Below are 12,280 nucleotides of genomic sequence, written 5' to 3' on the forward strand. Positions count from 1 at the left end.
TCCATAGTTTTGAGAGTTAGGTGTAGTAGATATATTTTTAATGAATTTATAATATCGATTATTGTCTAACTAATAGCTATAATTTGGTAAATTTAATGAAGGCAAAAATAAGTCAGAAGAAAAATTACATAATTTAGGTGGATTTGTGTATCGCTAACAAAAATTCTGGAAAACTATCAGATCAAAATTATCCAATACATGTTATATTAACATAAAAACTAAAAATATGCCCCCAAATTTTTTGTATTAAAAATAATGTTCAAGAGTTCACAAGTGTGCAAAATGTCTCAAATCTCTTCAAGTAATTTAGTACATGTCCCTTACTCTGGCGGACACTTTGTGGTGGCATACAAAAAAAAAATCAAATATATTTGATTAAAGAAAGAGCTGACTTGGAACACAAATTATACGCGGGCGGAGACCTATCACGTAGAGCTAGTCGCACTGATTACGAAACGGTTTTTGAAAGTCCCTAACATCCCCAAAATCTGGAGTTAGGGGCAAAAAACCTTTTTTTTACCTTCACCCATTGAAAAAAATCTAGCTTCGTCAAATTTTTACCCATTTTCGATTTTTTTACAGTGGTAAATGTGAATTTTTTTTGGATATTTAGAGTTAGGTCATTGTCTCTGATTTATTCCCATTTATTTTTTAGCCTAGGTCTTTAAATAAGTCAGAAAATTCCAAATATTTTTGAAAGTTTTTTTTTCATTTTTATATGCAAATTGCGGTATTTGATTTGATTGATGGTGTTTTTCTATATAACTCAGAAGTATATGAAAAATGCAGTTAGAGCCTTTACGAGATTATGGGCAGACATTGCCAATTGTAGCCGAAACATGATCAGTCCAAGTGAGAGAATCGTTAAAAATAGGTACATAATTCTAAGGTTACGAACTTTAGATACATATTCTATAGAAGACTGACCGATTTGAAGCATAGCATAGTCCTAATAAAAACTTAAAAAATAATAAATATATAAGATCAAATTATTATAATAACAAATATATAGAATATTTTCATATTCTTTAGTGGAGTAACTAAAGCTCAAAAAATGGCAATATTAGCCGAACAGCTGAGATTTTGATGATCTTTTTTTTTCAAACGTAGGTAATTAAAAATACTTTAAAGTCTATAGATTAAAAATTGCCGGTGTTGCCGTTTTGATTTTTTAAATTTAATTTAAGATTTTTGTGAACAAAAAATTTTTTTTTAATTTTGCTTAAATTTCATAAATTAATTGATGCCAAAAGATTGTCTAGGAAATTCAAGGAAAACAATTATATGGGAGTGAAGGACAGTTTTCCATCGTTCAAGCGATAGATGCAATTTTCTTATTAATTGACTTCAAACAAAAAAAAATATATTTTATTTGTTTTTTATGTTGAACTTTATAATTATTTTATTTATTACCTTCTTTGTTTTGCTTCTTTTAGTTCAGATTAATTTAAAAAACGCATCTTTTTATTTTAGAAAACTATTTATTTTTGGCCTATATATTTCGAGGTCTTACTTGCCTCATCTTCAGGGTCATTGAAATATTTTTGAAAATTTAATGTTTGATTTTTTAATTATTTTAAATGTCGAAAAAACTTTTTAGAAAATTGTTCATATTTTTTCAAAAATATTTCAATGACCCTGAAGATGAGGCAAGTAAGACCTCGAAATATAGGTATAGGCCAAAAATAAATAGTTTTCTAAAATAAAAAGATGCGTTTTTTAAATTAATCTGAACTAAAAGAAGCAAAACAAAGAAGGTAATAAATAAAAAAAAAAATATTTGAACACAAAAGGAACACCTACAATATTTAAATATACATTTTTAAAAAAGCTAGAAGCTTAGTCATATTTGTAAAATTAAATTAAGTTAATTGAATGAAGGGCTTTTGAAAGAATGGTAATTGAACTCAGATATTTCAATGCAAAACTTCAGTTCTTATCAAGAAAATCCGATGAAACTGAAGTAATTTTTATATTTTTTTTTTTTTCAAAACTGTAATATATATTACCTTTTCCTCTTTGGAATTCAACTGATAATATTATTGCCAAAATATTTTTTTAAAATAAATTCATGTTTTACTACGAAAAAGTTAAAAAAAGCCATTTAAAATATTTTAATAACGTTTTTTCCAAAATTTTGAGTTGAGGACTATTCTTTAAAAAACTCTTGACTAAATTTAGTGGATTTAAATTTTGCTGATAGAAATGAGATTCTGGCTTTTTAAAAACGTGTCTGAAAATATTGTAGGTGTTGCCGTTGTGTTCAAAATATTTTTTTTTGTGTTTGAAGTCAGTTTGTGAGAAAATTGCATTTATCGCTAAAGGATGGAAGTTTGTGCCTTACTCCCATATATTTTTTTTCCTTAAATTACCTTGAGAATCTTTTGCTATCATTTGTTTTATAAAATTTGAGCAAAAAAACAATGCGGCAACATCGGCAATTTTTAATCTATAGACTTTAAAGTATTTTTAATTACCTACGTTTAAAAAAAATAGTCAAAATCAGGCCGGGTTCCCTAATAATTTGCTTTAGTTACTCTACTACTTACGTAAAGTTTTGTTAATTTTAACAAACATTTTCGAAAATTCTTCTCATCTTCTGGTTATTTTATTTGTATATTCAACGATATTTATTTCCAAATCCAAAGATTTATTGTTCATGGTTATTTGTTAAATAATAAATAATAAAAATAATAAAACAATTTCAAACGATTTTAACCCAGCTTAAAAATGCTAAATTTTATACAAAACTAGCAGCCAAGCGTGCGTTTTTTGAACGAAACTAATATATGGGTAAAAGTTTGTAGCAGATTTTTTCTCATCGATGGCAAAAATGTTTACATGTCAATAGTTTAGCATTAATTAACAATGCAATTTTATTTGAGATTTTGACTCCGCAAAAAAAAAATGTAGTAGCCAACATATCATATTCTTCAAAGTACCTAAACAAAAAAGCATGTTTTTTTCTTATTCACACTCTTTGAATAACTCTACTACCGGAAAGACTATACAAAAAAATTTTAAATTATCAAATTAAAGAAATAAAAACAAATTAGGTCTTTCAAATTATAATCAAGTCCAACCTCTATATAGATAGGTACCTACAATAAATTGAGACTATCCCACTTCAAAGTGGAAAACGTTTCATAGGTGTATAACAATCTAATCTTTTAAGATATACTACCTACCTACCCCACCACCTTCACTTACAATTAGTTATAAAAAATAAACAACCAACCAAACGAACAAAAAAACGAAAAAAATCATAAGAAAAACAAAATCGTTCAAAATTACAAATTAAATACAAAACTCTATACGAAATATACGATCCCCCACCATATAAAAAGTTAATTTATAAAATTAATTCAACTCATTAGATAACCGACAACCGACAGACCTATACGTTACAATCGAATTAAAAACACATTTAACCCAAAACTTTGACTTGATTGGCGCAAATTACAAGTTAGTCAGTTTGAGAGTCCCGCATTCATATAATATGGACGGACGGACGGATGTTGCATCACTTGACTTCAAAATTGAGCAATAAAAGCGGCACATCATTATGATTGTTGTTTGATTTCCTTATACCTGTTTAACTGAGATCTACCAAATGACTTCCTGCGTGTGATCTGGCTGGTGGTCATTAAAGAAGCCAACAACTTTTAGTAATTTTTTTGATTGTTAAGTTATTGTGAATGATTTCCACGGCGACATGACTCAATTAAACGGTCTTTTTCAGACAATCAATACAGTTTTCGGATTTTTAATGAAATAGGATGCGAAAAACCTTCAAAATTGAAATCATTGTATATCTTATTATGACATATATCCTGATAAAGTATTTGTAAATATTCACAATTTTGGATGTGTTCGTGCTTTAGGAGTATACCTACCCTTTAAAAGGTTTTTCCTTTTTTTTCAATTTTTCCTGGCCAAGTGGTATTGTTGACTCCGTGACAAAGTTAGCCCTCCTTGCACCTGGCAATCATTTCACATTCGAACGAGTTTAATTCACACTAATGCGAACATAATTCAACCCATTAATGTAATCACATTTATTGGGGTCTCTGGTTCCTTGAAAAACATCACCTCTCGATTGTCCCGTATGTCGCCATAGTTGTATAGTTGTTGTCGTTGTTATCAGCGGAGTGGGAGTACTTTAACTGAGGACAATAAGTGGACAAATGTTCAATACAACAACAGAAAAAATATAAAAAAAAAACAAGAAACGAAAAGGACAAATAATCCACTTTAAAAGTACACGAATGTCCTTTCTATTCAATGGAATCAGTTAAGGGAAACAAGTTTATATATGCGAATGAAAACACCTTGCCTTTCAGCAGCATTGTATTACTCTTATAGTATAGTTAAGTTATAGTAGGTATACATTGGAAAGGTAAAATAGGTACACATGTAATTAATAAAGTGGTAGGTTTGGTTACTACATATATACCTACATCATCAATTTTTTGTATTTTTATATTGCCACACACTTTGGCGAATCGACTTATAAAATATTCATTTGGTTTTATTAGTTTTTGATGTTTTGATGAATGATATAAATGTTTCAAAAGATATGGCATCAATCATATGTAATATCGCCTAAGGTCTACATAATATCTTTGTTTTATGTAAGAATAATACAAAAATTAATTAATAAATCAAACAGAAAGTTTTCAGGACATTTTGTATCAGAAATAAAATGTTTGCCTTCAAAGTTATATTATAGGGATCTGAAAAAAACTAATTAGACGAAACAGGAAACAAAAAATATCAAACTAATTGTTTTAAATTGGTATATCTTAGAATGTTTTCAAGATAGCTTAACGAAACTTTGAACTCAGTTTAAGACATATTTTATCTTAATGTTGAAAAAAAAACTTGTAGTTAAAGAATGAATGAGAGCATCACATTGGACTAAAATGTAGAAAAAGTCAAAACGTCTCACTGTTTGCAAGGGGTGCGATCAGTGAGACATTCTTAATTGAAAAAAAATTAACGAAAACGTCAAATAATTAGGTAATTGACAAGTATAGAATTAATTAATTTATGTTACTTTAACCCATTTTTTCAAAAAAAAAAATAACAAAAAGCAAAAAAAAAAACGAAAGAATAAACACTACGATAATATCATATTAGTAGGAGATCCCGCCATAGGACGACCTACCCTCATCGTTATACCAGTTGAGAGTTATATTTTCTGAAAGCTAGTGTCTAAGGAAATAAATTGCACATGGGTTGCCAAGCGATATCCTGTCAAGGCATAGGGTTGCCAGGCCTTAAAGTTCATTTTTGCAAATTTTTGAAAATGCGACCCTGCTTATATGGCAAGCCCAAGAGTTATAAAAAAAATATAATGTCATAGGAAATTTAATTTAAAAATTTTAATTTTCAGGATTTTTTAAAATTTGAAGTTTGAGTAGGGTAAACAAAGGTAAATATAGAAAAAAGGCAAAAATCTATTTTCTAAACAAAACGTGATAGAAATAAAATTGAAATTGGAATCGATAGATATTATAAATATATGAAAGCCACACATACAAATAAAAAATGTAAAAAATCTACAACGCGAGATATAGTCTTTTTAGAGTCATGATACTCCAATTCGATATTTGAGAAATAATTCACCAAAAATCAGAATGAAAGATTTTTTAAATAATTTTTATGTGATAAGTTAGGAAAAATGAAATAACTTGACACGTGTCTGTCAAATTTTTAATTTAACTTACCGTTTTTGCGAGGGGATTTTTTGAAAAGGTGCTTATTTTCATATTTCAACATATTAAAGGGAAAAATCCCGTCATGGGACGACCTATCCACCTCATTATACCAGTTGAAAGCTATGTTCTCCGAAGGGTAGTGTCTAAAGAAACAGTTTGCACATGGGTTGCCTAGCGATATCCTGTCAAGGCATAGGGTTGCCAGGCCTTAAAGTTTATTTTTGCAAATTTTTCAAAATCCGACCCTGCTTATATGGCAAGCCTAAGAGTTATAAAAAAAATATAATGTCATAGGAAATTTATTTTAAAAATTTTAATTTTCAGGATTTTTAGAAATTTGACATTTTAGAAGGGGAAACTGAGGTAAATTTAAAAAAAGGTCAAAAAGCTATATCCTTAACAAAGAGTGGTAGAAAAAAGATTGATACTGGAATCGATAGATATTGTTAAATTATATAAGTCACACATACAAACCAAAAATGTAAAAAATCTGCTACTCGAGATATGGGCGTTTAAAAGTCAAAACCGTGAAATTCGATGTTTGAGAAATAGTTCACCAAAAATCAGCACGAAAGGTATTTGAAATAATGTTTATGTTATTAGAGAGCATAAATAAAATAACTTGACACGTATCTGCCAAATTTTTGATTTGACTTAGTTTTTGGTTCCTGTGTATTTTTGAAGAATAACACCGAAACAGTGAATTGAATTGTAAAAATCTGTAATTCTTCAAAAATACACAGGAACCAAAAACTAAGTCAAATCAAAAATTTGGCAGATACGTGTCAAGTTATTTTATTTATGCTCTCTAATAACATAAACATTATTTCAAATACCTTTCGTGCTGATTTTTGGTGAATTATTTCTCAAACATCGAATTTCACGGTTTTGACTTTTAAACGTCAATATCTCGAGTAGCAGATTTTTTACATTTTTGGTTTGTATGTGTGACTTATATAATTTAACAATATCTATCGATTCCAGTATCAATCTTTTTTCTACCACTCTTTGTTAAGGATATAGCTTTTTGACCTTTTTTTAAATTTACCTCAGTTTCCCCTTCTAAAATTTCAAATTTCTAAAAATCCTGAAAATTGAAATTTTTAAATTAAATTTCCTATGACATTATATTTTTTTTATAACTCTTAGGCTTGCCATATAAGCAGGGTCGGATTTTGAAAAATTTGCAAAAATAAACTTTAAGGCCTGGCAACCCTATGCCTTGACAGGATATCGCTAGGCAACCCATGTGCAAACTGTTTCTTTAGACACTATCCTTAGGAAAATATAGCTTTCAACTGGTATAATGAGGTGGATAGGTCGTCCCATGACGGGATTTTTTCCTTTAATATGTTGAAATACGAAAATAAGCACCTTTTCAAAAAACCCCCTCGCAAAAACGGTAAGTTAAATTAAAAATTTGACAGACACGTGTCAAGTTATTTTATTTTTCCTAACTTATCACATAAAAATTATTTAAAAAATCTTTCATTCTGATTTTTGGTGAATTATTTCTCAAATATCGAATTGGAGTATCATGACTTTAAAAAGACTATATCTCGCGTTGTAGATTTTTTACATTTTTTATTTGTATGTGTGGCTTTCATATATTTATAATATCTATCGATTCCAATTTCAATTTTATTTCTATCACGTTTTGTTTAGAAAATAGATTTTTGCCTTTTTTCTATATTTACCTTTGTTTACCCTACTCAAACTTCAAATTTTAAAAAATCCTGAAAATTAAAATTTTTAAATTAAATTTCCTATGACATTATATTTTTTTTATAACTCTTGGGCTTGCCATATAAGCAGGGTCGCATTTTCAAAAATTTGCAAAAATGAACTTTAAGGCCTGGCAACCCTATGCCTTGACAGGATATCGCTTGGCAACCCATGTGCAATTTATTTCCTTAGACACTAGCTTTCAGAAAATATAACTCTCAACTGGTATAACGATGAGGGTAGGTCGTCCTATGGCCGGATCTTAGACTATATTGATGTCATGCTAAAATAATAGATTTTTTAAAAATCTATGTCTCACAGTTTGCTTTTTAATAATGTCTCACTGTTTACTTTTTGTCATTTTTCGGAAAAATATAAAATTACAAAAAACGAGAATTAATTCTAATTACATGATATTTTTTATGAAAGAACATATAAATATAATACATGTAAAAAAAAAAGTTCTGTCCACTAACTAGATTTTTTTGTGTTATACATACACTCTTTTTATAACACTTCAAAAACTACTTTCACCCAATTTTGTGTGATATTTTACGGTGTAGAAAAATGGACAGCTTTAATTTAGTCGGGGCAAAATTAAAAGACGCAGACGGGAAAATAAACGTTTTGACCCAAACTAACGTGTTACTGTGCTTATTTTCAGAAAGAGAAAAATGGATTGTCTCACTGTTTGCACGTCTTACTGTTCGCACCTTTCCCCTAAATGTGTTTATTTTTATTTTGAAATACATACGTACCCAAAAGACAAAAGTTCATAAGCGACACGTTGTGTAAGTTTTTTAAGGTCGAATAAAGAACGTTCCGTATCCCAAAAATTTGAAGCCCGGACTTTACCAGAGAATCATCTTCAATTGATTGTCTGCCTTATTTAAATGACGTTGCAACTTAGGCAAGAGTCCCCCTAAGCAATTCCCATAAATTCAAAACAATCTGCATGGTTTTGTCATTGTCTATGTTTTTATTTAATTTTTAGCTTATGAACCAACATTTTTAGTAGCCCCTCCAATTTTGCTATAGTTATTCATATCTTTCAGATTGTTCTCCATACTCTATCGAATACCGACACTTCGTTTATTTAAAGAAGGGAATCATTAAAAGTTATTATTCAAATTTCATATATTTCCATACTTGCAGCACACAATGTTACATTGTTTATTAAGGAGGTTTAGCGCCTCCAGGGCCGTCTTTAACTATCCTGGGGCCCTTGGGCACACAAGAATTTGGGGCCCTTTTGGTAAGTAAAATAAGTACAATTGTTGGCTTAAAGGCAATGGTTATGGTTAAAAAGGGGTGCCAATATATCGTTTCATATAAAGTAAAGGGGGTGCCAATAATACATGCATCGAGACATCAATCGTTGCCACTACCAATAACACTGGTCAACAAAATTGAACTTTTTTTTTGCCACAAGAACCAAGATATACTTTTCTATAGGTTTTTGATATGCTGAACTCGAATCTGAAGTCAAAAAAATTTGATTGGCCTCCGTTTTTGAGATATTACCGTTATAAAATGCTGAAAAACGTCATTTCGGCTGTTTTCTAGCTTCTGATTTTAAAATTGGTAATTCATTATAAACAAATTTGTACCTGTGATTATAAAAACAAATATTCTTCTTTCAGAAACTGTTTAAATTTTCCCAATATCTCTTTTATTGCTCGAGATATCTTAAATTTCAGTTAGTAAGCCAAAGAGAAACTAAATTTAATCTAAAGTTTAAGTCCCTGGTCATAAAATTTTTGCCACAAGAACCAAAACATACTTTTCTACAGGTTTTTGGGTCGCTTAACTCGAATCCGCAATCAGAAAAATTTTATTAGCTTCCGTTCTTGAAATATAACCGTTACAAAAAAAACCTTTTTTTGCATTTTATAACGGTAATATTTCACGAACGGAGGCCAATAGAATTTTTCTGATTGCGGATTCGAGTTCAGCAACCCAAAAAACTTTAGAAAAGTATATTTTGGTTCTTGTGGCAAAAAAAGTTTAATTTGTTTGGCCAGTGCTATTTCTGAGTCAAAGACCATTCCTTAAATTTTAAATATCTCGGGCAGTAAAAGAGATATCGGAAAGATTTAAACATTTTTTGGAAGAATAAAACCAGTTCTTATAGATACCGTTACAATATTTTTTTCATAATGAATTACCCCACATAAAAACATAACCTCGAAAACAGCCAAAATTACGTTTTTCGGCATTTTCTAACGGTAATATTTCAAAAACAGAGGCCAATAAACATTTTCTGACTTCAGATTCGAGTTCAGCATATCAAAAACATATAGAAAAGTATATTTTGGTTGTTGTGGCAAAAAGCTTGTTGACCAGTGTAATTGTACCCTGTATCCTTTATAAGTTTCAGTTTAAAGAATTGGAAAAAAGAGCTCAAACGGATTGATAGATTTGCTAAAAACTCGGTACAGACGATTTCTACGTAATTTTCAAGAGCCGTTTTTTTTATTTTTTGCCTTTTTATTTTAATGTCTCTTTTTCAACGGATATCTACAATATAAAGTTTTCGAGATATTGCAATTTTCTCAAAAACGGATAACGATTTTGCTTTGAAAAAAAAATATGTTTTGCTGCAAATAAGGCCGCACTTTTGAAAGAAGAAAAATATTTTTTGGACCGTTATTAACGGTACCTACTTGCCATAGAACCGATTTCTTAATGAAAACGACACAACCGATTTTAATGAAAATTTTTACATAAAAAGGTTTATACTGACATTAAAACTAAGAAAACTTAAAAAAAAAATTATTTTGGGTATTTTTTTTTTGTGTGCCGGGGATGACAGCAACATGTCGCGACAGTGCCAGCACACAAAAAAAAAGTTGTATGTACTAGGAACCAGACCTATCTTTCTATATGTGTTTGGACCCGCTGGATCCGAATTTCAAGTCCGTTTTTCCCGGTCACCCTCCAGTTTTGAGAAAAATGCAACAATGACCCCGAAAAAGGTAAAAAAAAACTTCCTTTTTTTGAGTTTTTTGCATTTTTGCAAACAGACTTGAAATTCCAATTCAGCGGGTCCTAAAACATATAGAAAGATAGGTCTGGTTCCTGGTACATAACATTTTTTTTTGTGTGCCGGTGTTATTTTTGGATTATAAAATAAATTTTTTTTTTTTGAAAAACAATTTTTTTAAAAGTTATTTAATGAATTTTATGTGTCAATCTATATCAAATACGAGAGCAATTCGCAATTCAAATTAAAACCATTGTACCATGGCGTTTTCCATTGAACCAAAGCATTGATGTACCGTCGACGAGCCGGCAATAGTTTTTTCTCAAACGTTTTTCAACGGAAAAAGTATGGATGTTTTTTGACGACGAATTGATTCTTTTTCGTCTTTTAATACGAATTACTCATATTTTTACACTGATTTTAACACGCACTACAAATTTGACAGTTTTGCAAACTTCAAACGAAATTATTATTTAAGGAAAAAGATAATGGAAGAGAATTCGTTGTTTTTATTAATAAATAATAAATAATCTTACCTACAGTGGAGAAAAAGGTATTTTTCTTGTTTTTTTGAAAATATTATTGTCTTATTTTTTTTTTTTGAAAATTGAATTTGGGTTTGGTGGTTTGGATTTAAAATTTTGTCCGCATACAACGGAACATAGTTTGTTTTCTTTTTGAAAACATATTATTTTCCGTATAGGTGTAGAAAAAAATTTATTTGATTGTTTGGTTGCCATATAAAAACTAAAATTTTTTGGTAGATGGTCTGACCGACAAAAATGTTTTGAGAATATAATATTCGTTCCTTCGGGCCCCCCCTGAGAATGGGGGCCCTGGGCAAGGGCCCCGTGTGCCCTTATGGTAAAGACGGCATTGAGCGCCTCCTAAATTCATACCAAAGAATTTTCACGAAGAAATATTAAAAAAATTACTTTTACGTGTCTCGGGGAAAAAGTAAAAATGCGTTGCGGTGGTCCACATAACTTGTTGCTGGATTATCGAAAAAAAAAAATCAAAATTTATTTGCATTAAAATTTTTTATTTGCATTTTTTTTTAATATTGTTTTATTCCAGAGTTCAAAAATTTAAATCGTTCTCCCAACAAACTCGGGCAAACTCTTGAAATGCAATATTGTTCTACATATTTAGCAGTTTAATAATATGTAGGTTAGATTTTAAAAACACTAAAGTTAAAAGAAAAAAAAAAACAACCAAAAAAGTTCAAATTTTAAAGTGTGTACTTCAACCCCTTCGTATAAAAAACCCCTTTTTATAAAACCGCAGAAAAAATCGTGTTTAACCAAATAGTGCAAGTTGCAACTGATGGTGTCGCGAACTGGGTTGACCAATTTTTAGATAGCTTTCACTTAAAAGTAACCTGTTTATCTATCTGTTATGGGACATAAGCTTAATCCTGGGGCCAAAATTGAGAAATTTACCGAAAAATACCGCACTGTGCTCTGGGAAGGTCTTATAAAATTTCAAAATTTTCACTTTTTGGAACACTTTGAAGAGAAAAACGCAATTTTTGTTATTGAAAAATACAAATTATTAACAAATTTGACTCGTAATTTGACTCGTTGTTGTGTTGAGGGGCACTGACTTCGAAAACATGATTTGTATGGGCAAACGATTTAAAGTTTTGAACACTGATATGTATAAAACGTTCAAAGAGAAATATTTAAAACACTAGTTTTTACTCCAATGTACCTAAAATTTTGACACAATATTCTTGAGATATAATGCATTAAGTTCGCTTAAAAACATTGCAAACCAAAAAAAAAATTAATATCTTACTTAAGCAAAAGTAAAGTTTTCTAAACACCAACCAAAATTTGTTTGA

Source organism: Episyrphus balteatus, chromosome 2 (assembly GCF_945859705.1).
Source record: "Episyrphus balteatus chromosome 2, idEpiBalt1.1, whole genome shotgun sequence".
Taxonomy (NCBI): domain Eukaryota; kingdom Metazoa; phylum Arthropoda; class Insecta; order Diptera; family Syrphidae; genus Episyrphus; species Episyrphus balteatus.